Below are 15,745 nucleotides of genomic sequence, written 5' to 3'. Positions count from 1 at the left end.
TGTCATTTAAAGCTGTGGGAATGATGGATGGGGTCCTCAGGAGAGTGTGGTAGGAAATGGGAGGGCAAAGGCCCATCCCCCCTGTACCCCCCTCCCCCACTCAAGTCTTCTTCAGATATCCTAGTCGTTTCTCCTTTAGGCTTCATGCACAAATGATATATTTCATTTCATCCTTCTCACACAGGAGCCTGATGGCCCTCAAGCAAGTGGGCCAGCTCTGGTCATCCTCTCAGAAAGCCCAGGTCCCTTGCCCCCCCCCCTTCTATACTTTTCCACTTAATTTCCTTCATCCACCCTCAAAGTTAACAAAAGATCTTTATGATAAGATAAAAGGTAAGTAGGAAGGAAGGAAGAGTGAAGGCAGAAACCCCAAACAACACTACCATCACCATCAATCAAGCAACTAAATCAACAAAAAAACTATAGCCTGAGCTCTCAGAAAGATTGCCCTTCTGGCTGTCTTGGGAGAGAATGTACTGTCCCCTTATTGGCCTTTGGGGTGAATCATGCTTCCAGTCCTCTGTGCTTCAGTGTGGCAGTCTGTCTGTCTGTGTGAGGCTTAGACCACATGGAAGGCTAAAACAAGAGAACTTGACTGGCTTTGGACCAACTACGACCACTTCTGGACGAGCATGTGCTCAATTGAAGATGAGTCATGAAGTCGATGTGTAACTATGAAGGCACTATGTAGTGAGGTGCATGTGCTTCAAAGACCCCATTGTGTAATTATCTGTCTTTTTTATGTTAAGCAGTCAGATTTTTCTCTTATCTTTCTGCAAAAAATCCTTACTCCTGGAAGATTCACCTTCCTACCTACTCTGACCAATAGGTCCAAGACTAAGCCAGAAGCCAATTCCTGTACCAGAAAGAAGCAAACAGGAAGTGCCCTCACTATGGCTGTAGGTTACCCACAATACTGAGGTTTCCTTTTGGTGTTTTGCACCTCTGCTTCTGTTCGTTTTGCCCTGCCCCTTTCCTTCCGGTACAGTGTCAAGCCTCTTCTCTGGCCTTCTTCTGCCATGCTTAACTTCACTGTTTCTCATCTTCCCACTCTTTTCCCTGACTAGACTTTCTGTACTGCTCACACATGTAGTTTGATCCCCAGTTTGTCCTGATGCTTGATTTGTTCATGCATCTGAACTCCTGGCTCCCTGTCAAGTTACAGATCTGCTGTGCAACCCAGATCCATAACTTCTGCATATTCTTTGCTCTCAGCCCCAGTTTCCTGCATGTCTTTATGCTGAGCCACCACCCCCACAGTTCCTCTGCTGACATATAATGAACATACCACAAGAGTGCTTTTTGTTACATGACTGCTTTAAATACCTGGATACTGTGGTTGTGCCACCTATTTTATGTATTTTGTGACATTTTGGCTAACCAAAAAATACTCCCGATCTGATTTCTCCCTATCGAGAGGATCTATCTCCTGCAGCTTTTCCCGGATGGTCAGCATTTATGTGTATCACTACTCCTAACCAGGATTGCCTTTGATTCTTAAAAAGTGTTTTTTTTTTCCTGTCCTAGGAATGTCTACTTTGTATTAGCTCATCACTCAGAGCTGCCTGGAGGCCTACATCCATTTGGCATGTGCAAAGAGTAAGGCAAGGGTAGAGAGTAATAAATTGAAGGAGGTTCAGCCTTGACTGATGTTTAATATTGTCAATCTCAAGAGCAGCATTAATGTAACTGTTTACAGAAAGGATGTGTGGTTGTCATTACTGCTGTAGACTACTGTATGTTTGGTCTCCTGGGTGCACGTGGTTCACTCATACTTCCTCTCTCTAAAAAAGTTAGGCATGACCATGTGACTTGTTTGGACCAAAAAAAAAAAAAATATGAGCAGAAGTGATATATGTTACTTCTGAGTAGAAGAAATCACTGTATACTAGAACACTTCCTTTTTTTCTGCCAAGGTTATCACCATCCAATAGAAATACACTGCAAGCCACATAATAATTTTAATTTTTTTAGTAGTAATGCTAAAAAGTAAAAAGGTTAAATTAATTTTAATAATATCATTCATCTAACCCAATATATCAAAAAATCATTTCAACAGGTAATCAAAGAGTTACTCATGAAATATTTTACATTTTTTTCCTATTAAGTCTTTTAAAGGATGCATTTTACAGGTATATCTTAAGTCAGACTAACCATATTTCAAGGACTCAATAGCTAGATATCATTTACTATATGTAGCTAGTGAGTATCGCTATCTCTTGGTATTCATGGGCAATTGATTCTAAACTGACTCACAGATACCAAAATCTTCAGATGATCAAGGGTCTTAAATAAAATGGTATTTTCATATAACCTCTGCATATCCCCCCATATAGTTTAACTCACCTCTAGATTACTTATAATGCCTAATAAAATACAAATGCTATGTCAATAGTTGTTATAGTATAATCATATGATATTAGTATATTTTTTAAATTTGTGGGTTTTTTTATTGTTTTCTCACAAATATGTTCAACTCTCAATTGGTTGTAACTGCGGATGAAGAACCAGTGGATATGGAGGGCCCGCTACCACATTGGGCAGTGCAGCCCTCAGCATCATGCAAGCACAGACAGAGCCTACCTCCACGTAGCTCTCAAGGGAAGGCAACACTGAACCAAGACCACATGGACCTGCAGTAGCTACATAGGTGAGAGTGATATGTAGCCTTGGCTGTCTTCATTCATGGAGACCTTAGGATTATCTGTTGCTGCAGCATAACTTAGTAGAGAAATTGATATGAGGTGAAATACCCATATAACAATAAGCTGAAATATCTGGTACAGGTTGAGAATTCGAAATCTGAAAATCTGAAATCTGAAGTCTAATTTGGAACAATTCAAATTTTAGATTTTTGGATAAGGAACACTCAACCTCTAAAATATATGCAAATATTCCAAAATCGGAAACATTTCTGGTCCCAAGCATGTTGGATAAGCAAATCTCAATCTATATTAGCTCAGGGATCAAGCAACAGGTAGCAAGAAATTCTTACCAACTAGAAAGTAAGTAGTGAGAAAACATTTGGTAAATCCCTCACTTTTGAAAACTTACAAGGTTGTCAGAATGCACTTGTGGTTTAAGGGAAAAGGTCGGATGACTGAAAATGTTAGTAGTATGTGTTAGTTTCTGTGTTTATCAAGGTATTACAAATAAAAAGTCATCTTAGAAGAAAACTGCTTTTTGAAAGTAAAAATAAAAGGAAATAGGGATTGTCCAAAAAATGTGGGACTTGTATGACAGAGGCTATCTCACTGAGTTGCTTAGTGCCTTGCCATTGCTGAGGATGGCTTTGAACTCACAATCCTCCTGCCTCAGCCTCCCGAGGCGCGGAGATTACAAGCGTGTGCAATCATGCCCAGCTTATTAACTTCTTAATAGTCTCAAACAGTAAAAGATGAAATTGGAAAAAGAGAAGGTGATAGGAATCATCCTTTCTATCTACAATACCACCAGCCTTGCCACTTAATCAAACTTGAATCTGTGGAGGCTAATTTATACAAGTCTTACAAGTCTTTCAGCCTGTTAAGTTTGGTCATCCCAGGAGGGATCAGAATCTCAAGTGCTATTGTCTAACTGTTTGTGTTCCCCTCAAATTCATGTGTTGAAATCCTAATGTCCTGGGTGATGGTATTAGGAAGTGAGGTCTTCGGAAGGTGATTAGATAATGGGAGCAGAGCCTGAATGAATAAGATTCGTTCTGTTATAAAAAGAGGCCCAAGACAGACCCATTGTTTCTTCTGCCACGTGAGGTTAGAGTAGGCTGACAACTATCTGTGAGAAAGCGGGACAGCCCCCAAACACTGAATCTGCTGGAACCCTGTGCTTGGACTTGCCAGCCTTCAGAACTGTGGTAAATGAATTTCTGTTGTTTATAAGACACCTCGTTTGTGGTATTTTGTTAAGCAGCCCTAGTGGACTGAGAGACCACGCCTTCTCATCTCTACACACTGAAGTCCTTGAGTGAGTCACCCACCCCCAGCTCCTGAAACTCTTTAAGTTCTCTTCTATTTCTGAAATACTCTAAGTAAAGCCCTACTGATTCTCATTATTTCATGTTTCCCAGTTTCTAAAATTTGAATATTAATGGTACATCATCATTTATCATCATACTCTTCCCTAAATATTCCATATATGTTCTTGCTCTAGAGAAAATCTCCGAGTTCTTCCCCAAGGACTCAGATTTCTCTGTCTTCAAGAAGTAACTGCATATTTCCCCACAGCTTTCATACCTCCACAGGTCTTGTAGGTATGGTAAATGTCCTCCATAATTCTCCTTGCTGCTTTCCTACAATTCTCATCTTTTATTCTCAGCTTTGAATCTTATGTCATCAAGTTGGAGCCTTGGTTATGCTTCACTGTTGCTGTCTCATGTATATCCCTAGGCAATAGTCCTGATTTTTCAGTTTTATCTCCTGCTCAACAATACATTCTACATAATTCCCTCTTTTTTATTTCAAAATATACTTACATAGTCTTTCCAATGAGTCTGGCCTTTTAGTCTCTTGAGCTGATCTGGTCTTTGCCTCAGCTAGTCATCCCATAAGAATCTCAGGCTTTTCCAATATCGAGAACTGTATATACTCCACAATCTCATTTATAACATCCCCAACTCTGAGCACCAGAGAATGGAGCAGTTCCTCTAGAACTCAAACTCTTCTTTAATAAAATAATCTCAGCCTATGGATTTTTTTGTATATATGGGTGTACCATATGATAAATGAGAGAATGAACAATTGCAACAAAAACATTTCAAGAATCTTCTCTCTGAGCCTGACAGCAGGGCTATTAACCTGTTTTCCAAAATATTACATCATCAAATCTATCATTTATCCAATTTTCCCCAGACCTTTTTTTTTCACCCAACAATATCAATAATTAATTTAAATATAAATGAACTATAGATCATAATTTAAAGGTATAAATGTTCATCATGTATAAAAGCAAACAATAACTATAGGTTCTATACATATGTTACATTCTAAATATCAATACACCAGTAGGTTAAAAGCAAAATAAGGAGAAAATAAGCATGAGAAATCTGAAGTAGAACTATTAATATAAAATAAATTTTAAGAAAAAATATTTTCAGAGGTAAAAGGGAACATTTTATAACCATAATAGGGTAACTTCTTCAAGAAAGTACAACAATCCTAAATGTGTATGTACCTAATAACAAAATTTCAAAATACATGAAGTAAAAATTAATAAAACTAGAAAGGCAAATTCACAGTCATATTTGGAGAATTTAAGCCATCTCACTTTGCTAGAAGGAGTAATGATATAGAAGGCTTAACAACATTATCAGCCACTTTGACCTACTTTTATTTACAGAGAACTATACACAAAAATGACAAATAGAAAATTAATAGGGATAGACTATATTCTGTGGTAAAATGAGCTTTGAGAAATTTTAAAATGGATAATCATGCAGATTATGTTTCCTGCATGATTTATTACATTAGAAATCAATCACCTTAAGATATATAGAATCACCCCCACACATCTAAACTACTTCAAAATTAAATGGCACACTTATAAATATATCACAGATCAAAGAAGAAAGCACAAGAAAAGTAAATAAAAAGTGCTTGAACTAAGTGACAATAAAACCTTAAATTGTCAGAATCCCTGGGACAAAATAGTACTCAGATGAACATTTATAAGTTAAAGTATTTGTATCAGAAAGAAGCTAGATTAGCAATCAAATCAAATTATTTTCAATTTAGGTAGTAGAAAGGAAAATAAGAGTATATGTAGAAATATGTGAAGTATAAAAGAAATAATACAGCTAAAAGTTGATAAAAATCTAACAAGTCTAATCAAGAAAAAATTAATATACATTAATAAAGAGAGCTCTCAAAACAACCTACACATGCTAAAAATGCATGAAGGTAATATTAAAATTGTATAATTACAATTACATAGCTTATATAACTTTGTTTATTTTAGAGGATGGAAACCCCTACTTGTTTACAGAATCCATGTGAATGATGTTTTTTTTTTCCCATCCTTTCACCTTTAGTCTGTGGCTGTCTTTGCTTATGAGGTGAATCTCTTGGAGATAGGATATTGTTGAGTTTTGTTTTTTAATTCAATCTGCCAGGCTATGTCTTTTGATTGATGAGTTTAGGCCATTAATGTTCAAGGTTATTATTGATATGATTTGTGTTCCCAGTTATTTTGGTTTATTTCTAGTTTTTAATTTGAATTAATTCCTCCTTTGATTGATTGTTCCTTTAATGTAGTTCATCCCTTCACTGGTTTTCATTTTTTTTCATTTCATCTTCATGGAATATGTTTTTGAGAATATTCTGAAGTGCAGGCTTCCTGGTTAAAAATTATTTTTATGTTTGTTTATCATGGGAGGTTTTTATTTAATCTTCAAATCTGAACCTTAATTTTGCTGGATATAGGATTCTTGGTTGGCATCCATTTTCTTTCTGAGCTTGGTATATATTATTCCAGGTCCCCTAAGTTTGAGGGTATGAGTTGGCAAATCAGCTAAGATTTGATGTAATTCAATATTTTTCTCTTGCAGACTTTAAAAAATTTTGTTCTTATTCTATATGCTAGGCATCTTCATTAAAATGTGCCTTGATGTGTGTCTGTTGTAATTTTGCACATTTGGGGTCCTGTAAGTCCCTTGTATTTGGTTTTCCATTTTGTTCTTTAGATTTGGGAAATTTTCTGATATTATTTCATTGAAAAGTTTGTGCATTCCTTTGGTTTTTAACTCTGTGCCTTCATCTATCCCAATAAATCTTAAATTTGGTCTTTTCTGTGCCTTCATCTATCCCAATAAATCTTAAATTTGGTCTTTTCTGTGCCTTCGTCTATCCCAATAAATCTTAAATTTGGTCTTTTCATGTTATCCAATAACACTTGGAAGTTCTGTTCATGGCTTCTTATCATCTTTTCTTCATGGTCAACTCTTTATTCAAGATTATATATTTTGTCTTTATTGCCCAAGGTTCTGTTTTCTAAGTGGCCTAATCTGTTGGTGATGCTTTCTATTAAATTTTTAATTTGGCTTATTGTTTCCTTAATTTCAAGGATTTCTGTTTGTTTGTTTTTCAGATTCTCTTTTTATTAAAGTGATTTTTTGCTACCTGTATTTGTTTACATCATCCTTTACTTCAGAGATCAGTTTAACTATGTACATCCTAAATTCCTTCTCTGATATTTCTTCCTTTGTGGTATCGATGTATTCTGTTATTGGAGTATTTGGTTTGCTTGGACAATTTGTTTCCTTATTTTTTCATGTTGTTTGTGTGTCTACCCATCTAAAGTATGGACCTGAGGCAGTAGAGTTTCTACCCTGTGGACTTACAATGTCCCTGGAGGTTTAAGGGGAGACAAATAATAACAAGAAACAATTCAAACAATTTACAGTTTAAGCCAAACAGTTTCCACTGTGACATCCATATGTTAATTGTCACAATAAACAGAAATGATATGATCAGTTGTGCCTGTAATAAAAACAGAAAGTTTGCAAAATGTTTACATTTTCAAATTGTGGATAGGGAGAGAACAGAAATGATATAGGATGTGATGATTCTGAGGGAAGAAGAGAGAAGACAGAAGTAAAAGATTAAAGGAAGAGTGAAAGAACAATACAGATTGGTGGTTAGCAGAAGAAAAGAGAATCAAAGGAAACAGATTGGTAGGAGAAAATATAAAAAGCAAAATTTTAAATAAAATAATTAAAAATAAAAATAAAAGAATACAAAACAAGGGCTGAGATTGTGGCTCCATAGTAGAGCATTTGCTTCACCTGTGTGAGGTACTGGGTTTGATTCTCAGCACCACATAAAAATAAATAAATAAAGATATTGTGTCCATCTACCACTAAAAAAAAAAAATTTAAAGTATACAAAACAAAACTAAAATATACTAACCAAACATCTAAGTTCACAAAAAACTAATCCATGTAAAATAACTGGCTTCAAAAATGGTAGAGATTAGAAGTAGAAAAAAAGTAGGAAACTGTATAAATGTCCATTACCATTAAGGTCACAAAATTAAACAGCAAAAAAGAATTCTAAAAAAATCTTGATGAAAAAGTTAAAGAATTACTTCCATTGGAGTTCAAAATATTCTTAGCTTCTTTTCTCAGCAGTTTTAGGTGGGGGTCTTTTGGAGTGTGATGCTCCATCCTCTGAATTGCTGGAGTGAGAGAGGTAATCCCATAGGCCGAGTTTCTGCAGGTGGGGTTTAGGCTTAGGTGGGCTCCAGGCTCTTCCCTGAATGCTAATTGGTCTGGAGATTTTAAACCAGTGCACCTCCAGCACCCAGTACTTGCTGGTCCATGTTAGAGGACTTTATCTCAAGGCTCCCCTGTGTTCCACTCATGTGGTGGGGGATTCTTACTCCGATTCTTACTCCCCTGCATCACCTGAAGACCCCATATTTCCTGGTCTCGGATTCAGTAAACAATTTCTCCCAACCAACCAGAGTTCCTGAGCAGATGCGTCTCTCCCAGCCAGTCCTGCAAGTAGTTGTATTAGAGGGGAAAGGGCAGAGATGGGTGGGTTTCCATGATCAGTTTTTCCCTGTGTAAACCTCTCTCCATGTTTGATTTTCTTCTGGTCACTGAAGTACACTTCATGTCATGTAATGTGTGTTCACTGGTCTTATATTTTGGGTCAAACTTGGGTTGGCCAGGAGCCAGCTTCTTCTGTTGCTGGCCCCCACGCCACAGCACAAAATTGTCCAGCCTAGGGATTTTACTTTAAAGACTGCCTTCTTCATTTAATAACTTAAACTCTTTCTTATCTAACTTTAATTATACGGTATTGTAAGCTGAGTTGTACCCTCCCCCTCAATTTATAGGCTGAAACCCTAATCTTCAGTACTTTAGTCTATACTATATTTGGACATAAGGCCTTCAAAGAGGTAGGTTAGATTAAATAAGGCCAGGCTGGGTATGTAGCTCAATGGTAAAGCACTTACCTAGCATGTGAAAGGCCCTGAGCTCAATTCTGAGCACCAGAAATGAAAATATTAAATAAGGTCATATGAAAGGGATCTAACTCAATCTGATTGGTATCCTTATAAGAAGAGAAAATTTGGACAACATAGAGATATCAGGGATGTGTATGCACAGAGGAAAAATATCATAAAAGGACAGAGCAAGAAGGTCGCCATGTGCGAGTTAAGGAAGCACCCCTTAGGAGAAACTGAATCAGATAAGACCTTAATCTTGGACTTATGGCTTTCAGAACTGTGAGAAAATAAAAATTTTGTCTACCATACTTTCTCAAGTTTTAGTAGGGAGAGGATAATAAGGCATGAAGAACCAACATTGGGGCAGCTGAGAGATGGTGGAGATATTGAGAACAAAAACATGCAGTTAAATTAATGTTGAAATTATTTAAAGAATAAAAGTTGGAGTAAACATGACTATTTAGCTACAGTGGCTACTGAATGAACTCTTTCACAGATCATAACCCCTTTTAGATAATGCTCCCAGGAGGGCTATGGCACACTGTGAGTTACAGTAAAATAAATCAGACTTGGCATAATTAGCATTAGTACCACCTTCCCTATCTACTCATCCATGTATCAACCAGAGTGACCTTCATCAATGTCAATCAGACTATGTTGCTCTACACTGAAATGCTCCAAAGACTCCCCACTCCTTCTGAGATAAAATTTAAACCCCTTTCAAATGATGTGCAAGGCTCTTCATGATGACTCCTATTTTCTTTTGCAACTTCATTTCTTGCCACTTGCTTTCTTGTGTTTTATGATCCTGAAATACCTAAGAACATTGAGCTTCTTGCTCATAGTATTATGCTTCTCTCTATTAATACGTTTATGGAATACTCTCTCTCCTCCTTTCTGTCTAACTTTAGCTGTTTAAAACTTAATTCAAGGGTCATCTCAAATAAGTTTGTGCAGACTGCTATAGACGATTAGATGTTCTTATTTGATCCACCCCAGACTTTACATATCTATCATAAAGATTATCACTTTACATTAAAATTAATGTATCAGTCTGTTATCTTGCTGGGGGCTTTGGAGGTGCTCAATAAATATTTCTTGTATAAATGTTGCTGACAGGGCCAGTGGCCACAGAGAAGAATGGATAAGGGAACTCTTACTGGAGAGTAAGATTTGTAGATGCTTAATAAATGTTTATTAACAAGTGGCAACTGAGTAGTTGGTTGCTAAAACAGCAGTATATGGCTCAAATTTATAATCCTTGCCAGCAAGGCTGGAGTATTTCTATATCAATAATGGGTCATAATTTCCAGAACCTCTTACTTTTTATTGCTGATAGATCATTGAAATTCTAATGCTATTAGCTAATCAACTTTTCCTTGCCAGCTTATCTGACAAGCTTTTACCACAGCTTGCTAACATTTCCATCCTGAAAACGAAGGCAATAGCTGTGGTGGAGGGAAGTGGTAATTGTGATAATTCTTTTTTTTAATATTTAGTTTTTAGTGTTAGTTGAACACATTACCTTTATTTATTTATTTTTATGTGGTTCTGAGGATCAAACCCAGGGCTTCACACATGTTAGGTGAGCACTCTACCACTGAGCCACAACCCAGTCCCTAATTGTGATAATTCTTGCTTGATTGTGCAACAATGGCTGAGACTTCAATGGCCATAGACCCATGTAGAGTGTATTTTTGTTTCTATTATGTTGATTAACAAATAGTTAAGTATCATCATCAAATGCCAAGGTTCTTGGAAATTTGTGGAACTATCTTCCCAGGAAACCATCTCACACTTTCTTTTTCTCTCGTAACTTCTCTCTTCTTTGTGACAACCTTGTAATTCTAATATGTCTTTACATGACAGCCCTGGCCATAGTGGGTTGGTTTATGAGTGGAAACATAAACCAAGCTGGTCCCATCACAAAATTCTACAACTGCAAATCAAACTGGATTGATACAGAGATTGCCACTGACCCAAAGTTGATAAATAAAATCCAAGATTGTTGGGCTTGGTAAAAGAAAGAAATTATGAAATGGAAGACTTGGAAGACTTTTGGGAGATATTTGGATAGCTTTGGGAGGGAATATAATCATCTTGCAAAAAGAAAAAAAGAAGGAAGAAATAAATTGCACATAGATAAATTGACAAGACATAGTAGTCTCAGAATAAAGGTAATTTAAATGTATATCTCAACCAATTGGAGATTATTTTACATCATTAAACTTCAGCATAATTCTAATATAAATGCAACCATTGGTCTTAGAATATAAATATCATATTTGTATTTAGAGATTAGGAAACAGAAACAGGAAAGTGACACAAAGATGATGAACACCTTAGTAAAGAGGGTAGATTTGGGCTATCTCAAATCATACTAGCAGGTCTTCTGATTCCAAATCCTTTGGTCTGTGAAAGTACAGAGAACAATTGATTAGCTCCCATAGTAAAGTCACACTGGATGGTGGAACAGCTGACTTTTTTTTCCCTCAAAAGCAACTTTATAATGGAAAATCACTATGACCTTGAGCTTATGAAAAGTTGGAAAGTTCTCTCCATGCATAAAATGAATAAATTCTATTCCACTTTCTTCTAGATTTTTAAAAAAATATTTAATTCTGGAAGCTGTTGAAATTACTTCATGCTACATATAGGTCTAAACAGTTTTTCTAATTGCTGTTTTCACTCATTTGCTGAATATTTATAATATTATATAGTATAGATGAAATTATTATACCAAAATTCATCATGTAAAAAAATCAGGGGCAAATCAACTGGTTGTTCTGAGCTACTACGTTTGGAGTAATTTATTACACAACCATAGGTAACCAAATGTCTACTTTGAATTAACTATTTAATCAAAATGCTTTTTGCCTCATGAAAACTGTTAGTTATAAAAACTCAGAATCTGTCTGACTTATTGACCTCTGGCCAATAGAAGGCAGAAGTGAAGATGTCACAATTTTAAGCCTTGACCTCAAGAGGCTGCAGGGCTTCTGCTTAGAAGACTTGGAGCCTGAAAGCATGAGTCATTCCCACTGACCCCACAGCTGACCACAGACTTGTGAGCAAGCCCAGCTGAGACTGGCCGGGCTTGGCCCAGCCCAACCCAGCCCAACCCAGCCCAGAAGAACCCAGCCAATTGAACCTGGCTAAATTGCCAACCTGCAGAATCATGAACTAGAAAATGTTTGCTGTTGTTTTCAATTGTAGCTTTTGAAGTGGTTTATTAAACAGCAATGGTTAGCAGGTACAGCAGCCTTCTATTTGATTTACTGTCAACTAAAAACAAAACAAGGCAAAGTAGAGAAATATTGGTTGTTTTGTCGAGGTTTAGAGAATTTGTTTATTTTTTTTTTCCTTTGTAAGTTTGAGGGTGAAACAATAAATTAACTTTTAGTATTTGTCTGTGACAGAATACAATAACAAACACTTCTGTGGTATTCTTGCCCCAGATTCAAAATTCTGAACACAATTTTAAGAAAATATCAGACAAATCCAAATTGAAGACCATTTTTTAAAAAGTGTCAAGGTCATAAAAGACAAGGAAACACCAGGAAACTGTTCCAGTTTGAAGGAGATTAAAGAGATGTGATGACACAATGCAACACGTAGTTCTGAACTGAGTCCTTTCCTTCTCAAGAACATTATTAGGACACTGAATAAGATTTGGGCAGAGTTCTTGGATTGGGTGGTAATAGTGCACTGTCTACCAGTTTTGGTGATTTACCAGTTCTGGTGATTGTTTTGTGGCTGTGTAATTAATATCTTTGTTTCTAGGAATTATGCATTAAAATATTTGGTGGCTTTTTGTTATCATGTAGACAACCTATTTTCAAAGTCTCAGTAAAGTTTATAAAGAAGAATATTATAGAAAAGAATACTAACTGTAGGGCAGTTCTGGTCCCACAATATAATGAATAGGTTCCTACCACTTAAATCAATTTGTTCTTGATCATCAGATTTACTGCCCAAAATGTGCTGCCTGGTAGCTATTTTCCATTATTTTTTTCTTCATCATTTTAAATAAGAAAATTTCTATGTTTGTCACATCAAACCAACACACTCCAACAACTCCCTAACCTGGAACTGAACACAGTAAAATGACTGTATGGGAAACATGATGCTAGTGTGTAAAATGTTTCAAACATCACTCTCCAATTACCAAGCAATTAATATGGTAATTGAAAAACTGTTGCTTTGCATAGCAGCCTAGCCATACTCCCCTTGGCTATCATTTAATGTGTTGAATGTTTGGTGTTTTTTTTTTTTCTTACTGGGGATTGAACTCAGGGGCACTTGACCATTGAGCCACATCCCCAGCCCTATTTTGTACTTTATTTAGAGACAGGGCCTCACTGAATTGCTTAGTGCCTCACCATTGCTGAGGCTGGCTTTGAACCCTGGATCCTCCTGCTTCAGCCTCCTGAGCCACTGGAATTACAGGCGTCTGTCACCGTGCCCAGCTAATGTGTTTTTTCAAATGGCCTACACATTATGATATGATTAAGATATTCTACCAGTTTGATTTGACCTGAGACTTCATTATTCTTTATACCATATCCTTATTTTATCTGTGTTCTGCACATCACTAATGACTATATGAAATAACTTTCCTTTTGGAAAGTAATTTGGCATGCTGACTCAGGAACCATAAATATTAATATGCTTTGGCTCATCATATTTTTAGAATTTGCTAATCTTTTATACAAAGATGATCATTACAAAATTGTTTATAATAGCAGGAGTCTGTTTGGAGCTGCAGTGGAGGCAAAAACTAAATACTATAGCCATTAAGTAAGCGATGGCACCGATACTTTATGTAATAGTATGCAGACATTAAAAATGAGTTTAAAAATAAACAAAAGTGATGATACAGTGTTGGGAAGAAGTAAGACACAAAATGGTATACCTTGAGTAATCACACAAATGTTGCTTAAGAATCAATGTGTGTGACTCTATGAAATTATACTACAGGATATTAACAGCAAATTTAAGTGCTGAGGTAAAGAAACATCCTTTAAAAAAACCCTTTTCTCTATTTTTCCAAATAAAAAAATACATATATTGCCTTCATAATTAGAAAAATGAAAGAAGAGAGGAAAGATGATATTATGGTGCTTTTAATCAACTGGGAAATTTTTCCTGTACCATGTTTAGTAAGTACTCCAGAATTCTATGCAAAGATTATCCAGATGCTGATGACTACACTCTGAAAAGCACAACTGGAAGATTGTAGACAACTACAAAAAGCTAGAATCCTACCAGGAGCTGATGACAACTCTCCATAAGACTGAAATCATGCACCAACCTGCCTAAAGAGACTTTCCATGTAGTCATAGCTGCTGTAATACTTTACAAGGCTTCATAAACACATCTAATGCTTACTGGCCAGGAAATAAGCTTAGTAGTTAGATATTTTTGTTTATGTTCAACATAAAGCGTGTCTGTGTTTTTCAACTTTTCATAAAGTTGAGTTCATGGTGATTTTCCATTATAACATTGCTCTTGGAAGGAAAAAAAGAAAAAAAAAAGTACAGTCCCACCAATACTGTGTGTTTTTGACATAGGAGTAATCCGTAGAAGTAGGATTCTTTTTCCCCCCCTAAATGTCATTTAGAAAGTTCATGTTGAATTTGTCCTGGTAGTATTTTAAATCAAGGAAATATATTGGTGATATCATTTTACCTGTAGTTTTGCTGCTTCTGAGGGAGGATGTTTAAAGGGAATGTAATACAGTAGGGGGTAATCCTCCATTTAATTCTATCAGCAAAAGGCCAGGGGAGAGGAATATCATGTTCTCTGTGAATTGTGTTTTTGCAACCTGAGATTCAAGTTCAGGTTTCTTGACGCACCTCTGGGTATTCAATCCGAATTAATTATTATGTCCAATTTCCTCCACCTAGCCCCTAAGACAAGTGCAAACAAGCCAGCATAGTTATCCCCATGGCCACTAGAGATCATATCAAAGGGAACCCCAGAGCAATACAGTGTTCTACTGGTAGGAAATTATCCATTGAGAAGGACTGAGGGGAGAGGGAGGTTGGTATAAATTGGAAGCTACTGGATATACTTCTGGTTTAGTTCACACCTTTCAGATATGGATTAAATCACATCAAGAAAAGCTTTGTTCTAACAACTAAAGGAGGCTGTTTCTTTCTTTCTTTCTTTCTTTCTTTCTTTTTAAGGAACAATTAGGTGGGCACTGTCTATAATGGGGAATGTAGGCCTCATGCCAGATTGTATGTGATGCATGCTGGTTGGGTTGCCACCCATTCTTATGAGGGGAATGGTTCTTTGTAACCAGATTGTTCCTCAAAGAATAAATCATGAAACAAATCTGGACCTTGTGGAAGTCCTTGCTTCTCCAAAATATTTTAAAATCTCTCAAGATGTTTTATTTCCTGTGATGTTTTAATGTCTAAATAAGTAATGATTAATGAAGAAATGTCATCATTTTGTCCTTTTTAAAAAGTGTGTGAGTTTTTCTCAGACTGCCTTTTTTTGTGTTGGCTATAATTATCCATAAAGTGTTATTGAAGCATTCCAAGGGCAGGTCCTAGGGGGTGAAAGACAGAATAACTTTTCTTTCTCTATTTATTAGATACATAAGTGAGTAATTTACTCTTTTTAATGAAAGTTTGGGGTAGAGTATTTAAGAATTAATTGTAAATCATTTATGAGGTTTAATTTGCACAAATAAATATACTAAAAATAAAATAATAAATATTATCATCAATATCATTATTAATAATATGTTTCATCAATAATAATGAAAGCTACTAAAGAGAAT

At 36.1% G+C, this 15,745-nt stretch overlaps 1 protein-coding gene across 3 annotated transcripts in view; it reads left to right on the top strand.

Moving 5' to 3' along the window:
• The window catches only part of Dnajc5b (DnaJ heat shock protein family (Hsp40) member C5 beta), a 230,816-nt gene that overhangs the window by 102,634 nt on the left and 112,437 nt on the right, over window positions 1-15,745 (top strand). For 2 of the 3 annotated variants that reach the window (XM_046428512.2, XM_058573999.1), the window contains one exon: window positions 2,506-2,650. The exons of the other annotated variant lie outside the window; for it this stretch is intronic. The gene's annotated coding sequence lies outside the window, so the exon portion shown is untranslated. The remainder of the gene's footprint in view (window positions 1-2,505; window positions 2,651-15,745) is intronic. 3 annotated transcript variants of the gene reach the window in all.

The sequence above is a fragment of the Marmota monax genome, unplaced genomic scaffold (assembly GCF_021218885.2).
Source record: "Marmota monax isolate L192 unplaced genomic scaffold, Marmota_monax_Labrador192_F-V1.1 WCK01_AAM20220418_F8-fsc00044, whole genome shotgun sequence".
NCBI classification, from domain to species: domain Eukaryota; kingdom Metazoa; phylum Chordata; class Mammalia; order Rodentia; family Sciuridae; genus Marmota; species Marmota monax.
The sequence above is the reverse complement of the archived record's forward strand: the minus strand, read 5'-3'. Positions and strand labels throughout refer to the sequence as shown.